Source organism: Mus pahari, chromosome 11, assembly GCF_900095145.1.
Source record: "Mus pahari chromosome 11, PAHARI_EIJ_v1.1, whole genome shotgun sequence".
NCBI classification, from domain to species: Eukaryota; Metazoa; Chordata; class Mammalia; order Rodentia; family Muridae; genus Mus; species Mus pahari.
In genome coordinates, this window is record NC_034600.1 from 34,581,871 (window position 1) to 34,595,525 (window position 13,655).

The 13,655-nt window shown below is 42.8% G+C and overlaps 1 protein-coding gene across 4 annotated transcripts in view; it reads right to left on the reverse strand.

Annotated features, from left to right (window-relative positions):
• Positions 1-10,511, reverse strand: part of Erbin (erbb2 interacting protein) — a 98,400-nt gene extending 87,889 nt beyond the window's left edge. For 3 of the 4 annotated variants that reach the window (XM_021208599.1, XM_021208595.1, XM_021208593.2), the window contains exon 1: positions 10,155-10,511. The gene's annotated coding sequence lies outside the window, so the exon portion shown is untranslated. The remainder of the gene's footprint in view (positions 1-10,154) is intronic. The other variant, XM_029544035.1, reaches the window with a different exon arrangement.
• Positions 10,512-13,655: the final 3,144 nt, after the last annotated feature.

Below are 13,655 nucleotides of genomic sequence, written 5' to 3' on the forward strand. Positions count from 1 at the left end.
TTAACTCCTGGATTGGGGGGGGGGGGGAAAAAGGTGACTACAATGGTCTCTAATTTAGAAATGGCTTTCTCTTACCTAGGACATACCAAACAGTATCTGCTATCTATGAACCCCTCCTAGCACACAATACCAAAACAATAAACTACACTTCACGGAGACCCCACAGACCACAGGAAACCTAACCCATGAAATACTTTCAAGATACTTGCTTGGCCTTTCTTTCAAGTTTAAAAGTAGATCTAATCACGTAAGATTATCTTGGTATGTCCCTTAAGTAATGTCCAAAATCTTCAAGGATAGTAAAGGCCAACCTATTAATTCAACAGCAGATGATAAGTTTGATAGGGGTGAGGGGGAATTCATTTTTAGATTACAGGTTTCTCACACAAGTCCTGGCGCAAAACCTCTACTCCAGGGTTTAAAACTGACCTATGGTTTGAAAACCAAGGGTATCCTTATCAGGTAGATGTAAAGCTCTGAACTTTGAAATGCTATAAACAACAGAATTTCAACACAGCATAACAGGATCTAGGGAGAGGCTCCATGAGTGAGAGTACCTGCTCTGCAATCTTGTTCCTATCTTCAGAATTGGGGGTTAGAGCCAGCCAGCCTAACCAAGAAGGTGAGTTTGCAGTTCAGTAAGAGAACCCATCTCTGGCTTCCCCAACACATTCACAAGCTCCCATCAATTATACACACACACACACACACACACACACACACACACACCAAGGAGGGGACTACTTTTCATTGTCAGAGATGAGTTACAAATACTGAACAAAACCCAACAGATAAAGAACCAAAAATGATGAGGACCTAAGGATACAGAAGTCTGTAATTACAGCTGCTGCAGGGTGAGGGGTCTTTGAGAAAGCTGAAGTAGGAATAGTGAATGTTCAAGACTGAGCTACAGAGTGAGTTCAAGACTAGCCTGGGCAACTAAAACCAAGACTAAAGATACATGTCAATAGTAGAAACCCAAGTCCTATTCCCAGTAAAGCAATTAATTAATTAATTAATTAATTAAGCCAGCCAGCCAGGCAGTGTTTGTGCACACCTTTAATCCCAGCACTCAAGAGGCAGAGGCAGGTGGATCTTTGAGTCCGAGGCCAGCCTGGTCAACAGAGCAGGTTCCAGGACAGCCAGGGCTATATAGTAAGGTGCTGTTCTCAAAAAATGAAAACAAAAAATTTTTAAGTAACTTAAAACCCTGTTTGTTAGACTAGAATTAGTGTTACTGTAAACTCATAGTTTTGTCACATAGATATAAACACAAATATGTGTTCATAAAAAGCCTCCCTGGAAAGCCTAGGGTAGTACCCCTAGAGAAGTAAATACAAGTACCCAGGCACTGCTTCCTAACTACCATTTTCCTCTTAAAACAACCAAGGAGGGTCTAGAGAGATGTTTCAATAATTAAAAGTCCTTGCTACACAAATCATGAGGGCTGGAGTTCAGATCCCAGTACCCACATAACGAGTCAGGTATCCTGCACAAGCCTGAAACCAGTGAGCCTGTCCTAGTAGGTGGAAATAGGATTACTGAAGCTTGCTAGATTCCAGCCTAGGGGAAAAAAGAAAAGCAAAGAAACAAGAGCTTCAGGTTCAGAGAGCAGGATAGCAAACAAGGATACCTTCTGGCCTCTGCACCTACACAAGCAAGCACTTCCGCACACAGATAGACAGATCTTTAAAATAATAACAACATAGTAGCAGATCTGTTTAGAACATTTAAAAAGCATAGTTACATTCTAAAATTAATATTTTAAAAAGCCAAGTGGAAGAAGTCCTCACTAGCTAAACAGTAACAAGAGGGCTGGGAGCACAGCTCTGTGGGAGTGGACTAGCCTACCATGCTCCATCACCAGTCCTACACAAAATAATGAGCATAAAAATTAATAAAAATGAATTTTAACACTGTGAATAGGAAACTTTGACTCTAAATAAATATAGTAAATTTAAAATATAATGAGGAAAAAATTTTACATGTTTCAAAACACCTAGTTTCAAAATACTAATTACAAATAGGAAAAGGAAAAAAAAAAAAAAAACCTTGAAAAAAGTGGGCAGAGGTGGCACATGCCTTTATTCCCAGCACTTGGGATGAAGAGGCAGGAGAACCTCTAAATTCAAGGCCAACCTGGTCTACAGAGTGAGTTCCAAGACAGCCAGGGCTGTTAACACAGAGAATCTCTATCTCAAAAAGCCAAAACAAACAAACAAAAAACTTGAAAGAAGTTTGGCAATCACCACCTTTGTCACTGAGTATGAGTAGTGGACAAGCTATGGGATTGCCTGGTACCTGGTACAATGCCATAAGAACACAAGAGAGCCTGATAAAGATGCTCAGAGTCAATCCTGAAACTCTAATTATGAAATCCGTAAGAAATAAATACAAAAACATAAGACACTAAAAATGATGGAATATTCAACAAAACAATGAAGCTTGCAGTTGTTAAACATATCAGTACCTTGAAAGGCAGACACTATTGCAGACTGCAAGAGGAGAACGACAAGCCACTGTAACACAGAAAGACAACTAATAGGATTTAGCAGGTAGTGTTAAATTCTACCTCTGATAGTCTTGATATGATTGTGTCAAAGAGCCTTCTTTATAAGAAAGAAACATGGGAGTATTTCAGAGTGATAAGGCATCAGATGAGCTATTTATTGCCAAACAGGTTAAAGAACAAATAGATTCAATTTGTATGTCTTGCCTCAAAACTTAAGACAAAGACTAGGGATATAATTCAGGTAAAGACTATTTGTTGGGCTTCCTCAAAGCCCTGGATTTGATTCCCAGTACCATATAAAACTATTCCTGGGAACAAGGACTAGTATGCCTCTAAGGACAGCACTCAGGAGATGGAGACAGGAAGATCAAATCATGTTTAGCTACCAAGTGAGTTTAAGATCAGTCTCTCACACACACTCAAGAAAAATCTCAAACAAGAGAAAAATGTTCAAAAAGTCCGTAGCCATTTTAAGAACCTGGGAAGAGTATGTATCTACAGAGTAATCAGACTACCGAGGATTGGGAGGGAAGATGACATCAAATGAATCAAACAGTCCTGGTTATTCAGTTCCACAGCCTATAGTCAGTTACCTAAAGTCAGCCATAGTCTAAAACTATTTGATAGGCAATTCCAGAAATGAACAATTCTAAAATAAAATGACACACTATCACTTTGTGCAGTGCATCCACGCAGGGTACACACCCTACCTGTCAGTTACTTCATAGCCATCTAGGGCATCAAATACATGGCAGAGGTATTTCAGTGCTATTTTATTTAATGGGCTCAAAATGTAAATAGGCTAGTAAGGCACACACACACACACATTTCCTTTTCAGTAAAAAGGTACAAGTTCTCAATAATAAATATATTAAACTCCACATTAAGAATCCATCATATGGCCAGGAGCAGTATAGTAGTCCACACCTATAATCCCAAGCACTTTGAAAGCAAAAGCAGGGGAATCAGAAGTTCAGGACCAACCTCAGCTACCACAGTGAATTGAGTTAGTCTATGCTATATAACACCCTGTCTCCAGGTCAGTAACAAGGAATGTTCCTTCTATCTATAAAATTGTGAAGATATTCACACTAGTTTTGTTATTCTACCTTCAACAGCAAAGGTTACAGCCATTAGAGCTGGGGATAGTCACCTAGTAGACTACCTGCCTGGCAGTAGAGGCCCTCAAAGTTGGTATTTACCACTAAAAAAATTAAACTTAAAAAAAAGTTACAACCACACTATATGTCAAGTGCTTAGTTAAGACAGAAAAGGCATACAATTACAGGGCTTGGTACTCTCCGTGGTTACAGGCAACCACTCAGTCTTATACCTTTTATAGCCAAAAGGTAAACAAGTACAACTACCACTAAACATGTAAGGGGCAGGTGCTGAAAACAAGCATGGAATGTATCTCCAAAGATACTGAGATTTTTAAAGCAAGGATTAGGAGAATTGTATCTGAGCAGTCAGCTTGTAGACAAAATTATAATAGAATGGCTGAAGCTCCAATATAGCTAGCTATCTGTCCTGTGGGAAAGCTGACAAGCCAGCAGGATGCTGGATATAGGAAGGCATCCCCTGCAGAACAGGAAACACCTGTACCAAAAAGCCAAGTAAGTGATCCACACATCCTAACACATAAGCTGAACACACTAATACAACCCTCCCCTTCTAACAAGTACCAAAGCAAGAACAAGTATTCACATGTGCTGGGAAGATGGATATATCAATAAGGCACATGGTAGGCCATTAATAAAAACTTTATCTACTAGAAAAAAAAGAAATATAATATTTGAACCAAGCCCAAAACCACAACAGATCTACCAAGCACAAGATCAAATTTCAAGTAGGAAATGGAAGAAGTTATTTTTAAAAATTAATAACTCAGAGATTCTAGGTTATATGTAGAACAAAATACTGCTGAACAGAAACCAACCTCTTTGAAAAAAAATTCTTAGGAACTGTATTTCAAAAACCAAATTATTAAGAGCTGAAAACCAAGGAGTGAGCTGGAAGATTAAGTCTTAAGATTCTGCCATAACTCAGAATACCCCATAAGTATCTACAAGTGTTTGAAAACATTCTTCCCTTTCCTAGAAATATAACTGGATGGGCTAGATTTTCTTCATATACTTCAATCAAAACAACATATTGCAACAGATGGAAAAATCTGATATGAGATTTGAGATGCTTTACACTAAGTCCAACATAAATCACTTGCAAAAATGCAAAACCATCCTATTTTTGCTCTATTATAGTCAGGTCTCAAAATCCCTAAGTTCAACCACGATGAAAATACTCAGGGAGAAATTGCATCTGTATTGAATACATATACTTTTCTTTCTTGTCATTATTTCTTAAACAATGCATCATTTACTTAGTATTTACACTGGATTTAGTAATACAAGTCATCTAAAGTCGTCTTAAAATATTTCTAGTAAATGGGCTTAGAGCTATACAAATAGAATATATACAGTATGTTACTATGACATTTTATATAAGGGACCTAAATATCCATGAAACAATCCACATGTCACAACTGTATTTGTTTTGGAAAATAATTTTTTTTTGCTAGAACAATGTTAGCAGGCAATGGTTTTTAAATTTTAATTACTAACAAGATTAGTAATCAAGGGCTGGTGAGATGGCTCAGTGGGTAAGAGCACCCGACTGCTCTTCCAAAGATCTGGAGTTCAAATCCCAGCAACCACATGGTGGCTCATAACCATCTGTAACAAGATCTGACTCCCTCTTCTGAAGTGTCTGAAGACAGCTACAGTGTACTTACATATAATAAATAAATAAATAAATAAATCTTTTAAAAAAAATTAGTAATCAATAGCTGACACAAATCCAAACTAGTAGAGGATCTCAGTTTGTAGAAGTACTGGAAATTCTAAGATCAAAACACCAAATAATCTTAAAACTGCTACTATTTCTCACAATCATACATTATAACAGAGAGACTCCGTCAACCTGCAAATGAATGTAAAGACAGCATTCCGTCCCAAAACAAGTAGTTCAGATTACAACTGGTCTGAATAACAAGGTGCAATTCATGGCTATTTCACTTTACAGTGCATAAGTGATACACACTCAGCACAGCTATTTAAAATTTTGATCACTCTTTTTTTTTTTTTTTTTTTTGGTTTTTCCAGATAGGGTTTTTCTGTGTAGCCTTGGCTGTCCTGGAACTCACTCTGTAGACCAGGCTGGCCTCGAACTCAGAAATCCGCCTGCCTCCGCCTCCCAAATGCTGGGATTAAAGGCGTGTGCCACCACTGCCCAGCTAATTTTGATCACTTCCTTCAACCAGTAATCCAAGGTATGGTGTTTCTCAGAAACCACAAAAAAAAAAAAAAAAATCAGGAGAATCAATAATACCCTATAGTGAACTGGGTTGCCAAAGTTCTTTTGATACAGGTACTCAATAAATTACAGGAGATCCTGAACACCTGCTATAAATTAAGCTTTGTGTGAGCTGACTTTGCAGGGTTAGGAAGTGTTCTGGGCATGGGTAAGGAGTCTAACCTAAGCCATCACACTTGGTAGGTGTGCTAAAACGAGTACACTCTTGATTAGTTCCAGCTATGATCAGTTTGTCGGCACGCAATGCCGTCCCATCATAAGTTCAGAACATCTGTACTTTCTAAGTTCTTCGATCTTCTTTCCATTTTCCCATTCGCTCGCTGTAATACTCATCAGTCATAATTTCATGGTGCTGTCAATGTGCCTTTCTCAATCCTTCTAGCACACCAAGAAGCCAAGAAATAGCTCACTATGCACAAAGATCTGAATAAGAGTGTCACCATGAATAAACTTCACAGGCATTATTATACCTATTTTGATTACACAATGCATTTTTGTTGTTTCCTAGGGTTTCTTAAAACGTGCTATACAATTAAATTCATAGATGGATACAGTTCATATTGAGTAGGGCTTTATTTCACTGTTTACTTTCATATGTTCTTATTTGCTATTCTCTTTCACACTATCATTTACAATGCATGTCAAGGACTTTATGCAGTGGAACAAAACTGGAAGTGACAAAAATAATGTGGTAGAGTAGCAACGCAATTATGGATGGAGACAAAGGCACACAACTGTAAAAGTCTGACTGCATAGACACTGAGGCAGGACAAGAAAAATGATACAGCATAAAACAAAGTGGTATACTAATAAACATGAATAAACACTGAGCTGGAATGCAAACATTATCAGAATTAAACAGACTGATCAAATCAATTATTTTGTCTCATATTTCAAACACTTTGAGGAGAAATGCATGGCCTAAGGAACTTTGAAAAAAAGAGGCAAAGCAAAATATAACTAGATTTTTGATGAACATGGAAAAATTTGATAAACTAGCACATTAATAAAAGAAAAATTCAAAAAAAAAGGAATTAGAAGAGAGAGTTGAGTAATGGCAGGCTTTAAAATTAGGAAACCCAAGAGAGGAGAAAGATAAAACTGTAAACCTGAAAAATGAAGTACAATGAGAGGAGGTAAGACCAGTGCTGAGGAAGGAGAGAATACGTGTGAAGGAAAAATGAAATTCCCCTAATTCAAATGTAGGTAGCTCAGAACAGAATGCATATATACATTTTGTACTCCAACAAAAATAATGTGCATTCAAGAATTAATCTATTGCTGGGCATGGTGGCGCATGCCTTTAATCCCAGCACCCGGGAGGCAGAGGCAGGCGGATTTCTGAGTTTGAGGCCAGCCTGGTCTACAAAGTGAGTTCCATGACAGCCAGGGCTATACAGAGAAACCCTGTCTTGAAAAAAACAAACAAACAAAAAAGAATTAATCTATTATGAACAGTTAAGAAAGTGTAACACTGCTGTCAAGAAAGGAAGTGAGAAAGCCATTCTGTGTTGTGGGTGGTTGTTCAACAACAAACAAAACAAAAAAATGGATGAATAAGACAGAGTCATGATTAGAATGGAAGCAACAAAGTAGGTGTATTTAAAGAAACTCTAAATATCAACAATTATTAAGAAATGCATTTGCTATCCAACTCACTAAATTCTGTATAATCACAGATATTTTGTAAAGATTGCCCTAATCTTTTCCTATAATAAATAGGAACTGAAACTCTAAAATCATATTATTGATAAGCAATTATTTCAAATAAATGCCCAAATAAGTACCTAATTTTCTCAGGATCTAAAGAATGGTCCTTGGTAGATGGTGTTTACTATAAAGTATTTTTGAAATGAAAAGAGTCAAAAATAAAAAATATATATAATGTCTAAAACAACCAAATTTCAGAGGTTTATTACCAATAATAAGTGTAAAATATCTCTATAGTTATTACTTAGTTAAAAACAGCACAATAAAAACTGTTTGCATTCTTAAATCTCTTGAAGCATTTTATACATGACATTGACAAAAATAGCTTGTTCTTAAATGGCAAGGAATCGTCTTAATACTGAACCAGGTGAAGCTTTGAAAGCTCATGATTGTTTTCTTTAACAAGCCTCTCTGCAATGCAGGCAAACCCTCTGGAAGTATTTTATCTCACAATTTAATCAGGAAGGGGAGGCTTCCCCTCACACAAGGCTGAAAATACATAAATTTTAAGGCCATTCAGAAAAGACTTCAAATTACTGTCTTTTAAGTAAGAAATCTCTTTTCAATCCATTGCTTCATTTTAAACAAGACTCCAAAAATATTCCTTGAGAATAGTATAAAACCTAAAATTCATTAAGCTAACTTGATGCTAAATTTACCCAATTTTAACTGCAAAATAAGTGCCTTGTTGAGGAAAAAGAGAATCAAAGGTTCACAAAGGTAGAACATCTCATTTTCAACATGTCAAAATCTAAACACACTACTCTTTCAAAAATAACCTATTTCCTTAAGGGGTAGGGGTGTTAAATAGGCATTTTCAAGTGACATAATACTTTATACAAAACGGAATGTCACAAAAACATCTTTGCAAAGTGTTCATTCTCTAAAAGACTTGCTCTATTAAGGCTCTGAGGCTGAAGCCAAGTAGAATCCATAAAAGGAAAGCGAAGTTCAATGTCATTTATTTTGTTTCCCTCTTTCATATGCTCAAGATTAACCTCTTTTGCTGCCTAATTATATGTCCCCAAATCATAAAGTCCACCAGGTATGCACTTTAAACTCCTTCATAAAGCAATCTGACTTTTAACAGAAAGAGATTGATGGTTGACAAATCTCACCAATAAAATAAAAATGAAAACAAAACCTCCAGAGACCAGGCCCTAATAACAACATAAATACTGGGACGACTCTCCTTTTGAAATGTACTTAATGGAAGCCAAACAGCCATGAACAAGTTGTGAGCTCACTTGGTCCTCATCTTTAAATCCTACCTTTCCTCTTTCCAACTAAAGGAAGTCAACTCTTTTTCCTCAGGTTTCTGGTAATTATTTTGGTAACATCTGATTAAACATCAATTTAAGCTTAAGCTACATCTACCTATAGTAAATATTTATTTAAAATACAGTATTATCTGTCACCTCCCTTACCACAGAAGTACTTGGGGGAGGGGGGAGCAAAATAAACTTTAAAAGACACAATTGAAACACTACTAAGGGAAAAGACAGCAGGGTTTACTGCAACCAAAATTAGTTCTACCCATACAGAAAACTCCATGGGTTCAGAAGCGTTCCTAAGTCTGACTGGTGGAATGTCTGCCATGTTTCACGAATTCCTGCCCGAACAGTCCGTATCTATCTCTTATTAGGCAGAAGCAAACAAAAACAGATGGGCCAACACACATACAGCTGCAAAACAGCGCCACTTTTTCCGCATAGTGTGACTCTCCCGAAAATCTTAAGGGTTTTATTTCGCTTCCCTTCCGATGTTGTTCCTAATCGGAACTGCATATAAGTTCTGACCAATCAACTACTTGCAGGTGTTTGGCGTTTTGTTTTGTTTTTGTAGCCATATCCTTCTCCGTCCCTATCCCTAATCTTTACGACATTCTGTTTCCTAGAACGCCAGTTTCAAGAAAAATCTAGCAGCTACTCATCTTCAATCAAGTAACCAAACAAGCATTGTAAGCTACTGACGGAAAAGAACGCACGACTTACTACAAGCGGCGCCTTCGCCGTCCAGAAAAAGCAATCGGGAATGGCAGGCAGCCGGTTTCTGAAGTCCAAAGAACCAGACGCAGTTCTACCGAAAGGACCTCCGCGGAGGATTAACGCGAAAACCAAAACAGTCGGCACCAACATAAACAAATGTGGCAGCCATCTCAGGGAGAGCGACTCAATCACTCCCGGCAGCCAGAAGCCTCAACTTTCTTCGGAGACAAAAGTTGCCAGCCTCAGCAACTCGATATACATTGTATACGTCCCGGAGCACTAAAACTCCTGGCCCTCCTGCTCAACAAAGGAACTCTTTCTTCCGATGGCTGAAAAACTTTTCGTCCCACCGCATTCTTACAATCCCCATCTTTAAAAGAAAGGAATCCAGACGGTAGACGGGGCGAGGGGGAGAAATCAGTTCTACTAGTCGGCGGCTAAAATGCCAAGGCGCGGGAGAAAGAAGGGAGACGAGTCGGGCAGAGCGAAGTGGACTTAAAGTACCGTCGCTTCCGGCCCACGAACTTGGTTCGACGCTTCCCGTAAAAGAAAAAAAGAAAGAAAGAAATTACCTCTCCGGGTGTCTCAGGGCAGCCGTCCCGAGGCTCGGCTTGACATGGTTCCCTGCCCTTCCTCAGTGGCTCCGGGCCCCGCCGAGGCTCCCGCGAGGACGAGGCGGATGTGGAGCTGCCGCCCGCCTGCCCGGCCCGCCCGCCCGCAGCAGTGCGGCGGCTGCTCCGGTGGGGGCTGGGGTGCGGGTTGGCTTCCTGCTCGCGACTTGTGTCAGGAGTTTCCCAGCCCCGGCTCGCTCCTCCGCCGAAGGAAAAAACTTTTCACTCGTGACACCGCCCGGAATTGCCGTGCGAAACTCACTTCCTGCCTGGGTGAAAAGCAGGCTCCAACTCGGGGCCCGGGAACCCGGAACCCCGGGGCGGCGCGCTGCGCCGCGCTGCGCCGCGCCGCCGAGGGGGAGGGGACGGCGCCCGCCCCGAGCCGCGGGACCTCGCGCGGCCCACGGGGGGCGAGGACGCGGAGCTCGGCGGGCCTGGGCCGCGCTAGGCCTCCGCCCCCACAGCCGCGCCGCGCGGGTATTGTCTCGAGTGCGCCGGCCGCGCCCTGCGCCCGCCCGGTCCCCGCCGCCCCGAGCCGGAGCCGACCGGCCGCGCAGGCTGGAAGGCGACCGTCCGTCGGGCGGTCCGACCGGCCGGCCCTGTCTCTGCCGCTCGCGCTCGAATCCTCCGGGCTTCCCGCCGCCGTCCCTGCGCTCTCCTCCGTCCTCCTTCCCCGCGGTCGCAGTCGCAGTCGCAGTCGCGGTCGCGGTCGCAGTCGCGGCCGCGGCGGCGCGGTCTCCTCGGGAGCTCGCGGGCCCGCGCCGGGGGCCCAGGCTGCGTCGCGCGCCGCCGCGCCACCTTCACTCTCGAGCGGGAGACGGAGAAGGGAGGCGAGGCGGAGGAGAGAAAGGAGGAGGCGGACCCGGGCCGGGCCGGGGTGGAGGGAGTCTCTGCTTCACAGGCCGCGGCGGCAACAGCGCCACCGCCCCGGCGGCTAAGGGGGCCGAGGCTGCGCGCGGCGGCGGCGGCGGAGGCGACGGGGGCGGGGCGGCCTCCCGCGGGGGCGCCCCAACCGCCCACAGCCCGGCGAAGGCCGGCGCGAGCCAGTCAGCGCGCACGGGCTCTACGCGGCCGACGTCGGCGGCGGGGGGCGCGGGCCGGGGTGGGGGGGACCGCGGGCTGGCGGGGAGGCGCGCGGCGGGAGGCCCGCCCCCTACCCTCCCGAGGCCCCGGGCCGCCGGGCTCCCCTCCGCTCCCCACGACCCCGCGAGGCCTCCGCGGCCCCGGGCGATCGAGTTTCTTTGTACGACCGTAATCGGTGCAAAGAGGTTGTTCGAGTGCAGCCCCGATTTCCAGGCAGCAGGTATCCCTTTCAGCGGCAGCACTCCGACAGCCTCTAATGGCACGCTCAGGTTGCAGGAAACCACCGCCGCTGCTCCGTGCAGCTTCTTCCCACGCCGGGCCGGCCTCCGAGCTTGCTGCAAGCGGCGACGCGGCTGGGGGCCCCCTCCGAGGAGACAAAGCTGATGCTGGGAGGGGGGGGAGCGTGGCCCGCGAAATTGCCTCAAGACGGTGCCTTTTGTTAGAGGAAACATTGGATGCACTCCGAGCGCTGCGAAGCCTTCCAGCCCCTACGCTTTCGGGCGTGCAGTCGTTCAGTCGCGCTGGCCCTGCTAGTTCTGCCTGGCAGGGTTTGCGTTTATTGCAAGAGAGAGACTTAAGCATTCTGTCAACACATATGGCTTAGAAAGCTTCAACCATAACATTGCCGTTTTTTACAGTTACTGCTTTAAGTATGTTAGCAGACAGAACATCCTTGTTTTATCCGAGGGAATGGAATAGATTCTGGGCAAACCATAGTCCACCCCCACTCTGCTGTATTAACTATGCACAGGGATGGTAATTAGCCTCTGGGTCCTTCAAGCCACTGGTTCAGTTCTTCCGTCTGTAGCCCAGAGATAATTATTCATCACCAACTTTGAATAAAAAGCTATATGCCTTACAGATGAGTTTTGGCTTGCATCCAAGGGAAAGAGTTCACGAAGTCCACCAAAGAATTATTTACTAAAGCGAGTTCTACGCCAGAGACAAATACTTGGAATAATTCCAAAGATATTCAAGTCATTTTGAATAGAAGTGGAAGCATTTTAGCTACACCCAAAACTACTAGAATTAACCCACACGAGCGTTAGATTCTTACCATAGAGGACAGTGGTACCAGGGTTTCGGAGCAGTCTCTGAAAACACTCGATGACAGCCCCAGGAATGGCAGAACTAGTCATTTCAACTTGGGACTCTATTTTATACTAATAGGGATCTTAACCACTGTATATTTTAAAAACAGCGTATTTGTACAGACTGTTTCAACGGACATGAGAAAGTTTTGTTTTACACCATCTTTGGAAAATGTTTGGAGTTTGATCAGAGCTCAATGGCAAGGCTATGATCAAAAGGTCACTATCCTAAAGTGTCCTGGATGAAGCAGCTTCCATCCAGTGAGAACTCAGGTTGACTCCTTGGATTCCAGTACTACTGCATCCTGTAGCTTTAGACCCTACTAAATGTAACTCCCTATGTAGTTCAATAGTAGAACCCATGCCCTGGGTTTGATCTACAGCACCATGTGAGGAAAGGGGTAGTAGGACAGATTGAAACAAACCTAACCCCAGCCTAAATAACATGAAACCCCATCTCTAGGTTAAAACTTGCCCTGGCCCTAGCCTTTTTAAATGTAAATTCCTGCTGGGGGCTATTGTGACTACCACTCTGACTAAGAGTCGCCTGCCGCCTTAACTCACCTGAAACTCTGTCAGTTGCATTTATTCCCTCGGGGTTTATTTCTCTAGAGCAAAGCCATAATCCCAGGAAAGGTAATATTTTAAGCCTTAACAGTAGTCATTTATACCTAATTCATCAGATCTCTAAAGCAGCTTTTAGTAGAAGGAGAAAATGAAGATAGCATATGTCGACGCCTAGTGACTAGAGAATGAGCCTCCCTCCCTCCTTAGAACAGTACAGGAGAACAGGAATGCAGGCAACAAATGTCCCCATTCAACCGTTACCCAAGTTCTGATTATGCAGTAGAATGATCCCCAAGAATGATGCATGTTTTCATATGTCCTGTTCAGCTGAGACAGAGCTATAATAACATTGCTCATAATTTTAAGGAAAATGCTCAACTAGCCCATGAGTTTGAAGTCAGGATCCACTTTGCCTATTTGGTCAAATGTTTCTTTAATAAACCCTTATGAAGTGTTTCCCAGACGTTCTGTATCTGTGAAATGGCTGCTCCGTTTATAATCAGGTATTCAGTAATGACAAATGACCAGTCTTTGTTACTCAGCACTGTTTAGCTCTAATGTGAACAGACACACAGAATTAGCCAAGTCTTCTATCTGGGCTTTCTCATAAACACACTTGTTCTGTGCTTTAGCAATTCGTTTTCATTAAAAATCCTCTCACAGGACCTTGAACTAAAGAAAGACTGGCTGAGCTTTTCATTTATGATGAAACAGAAAACTA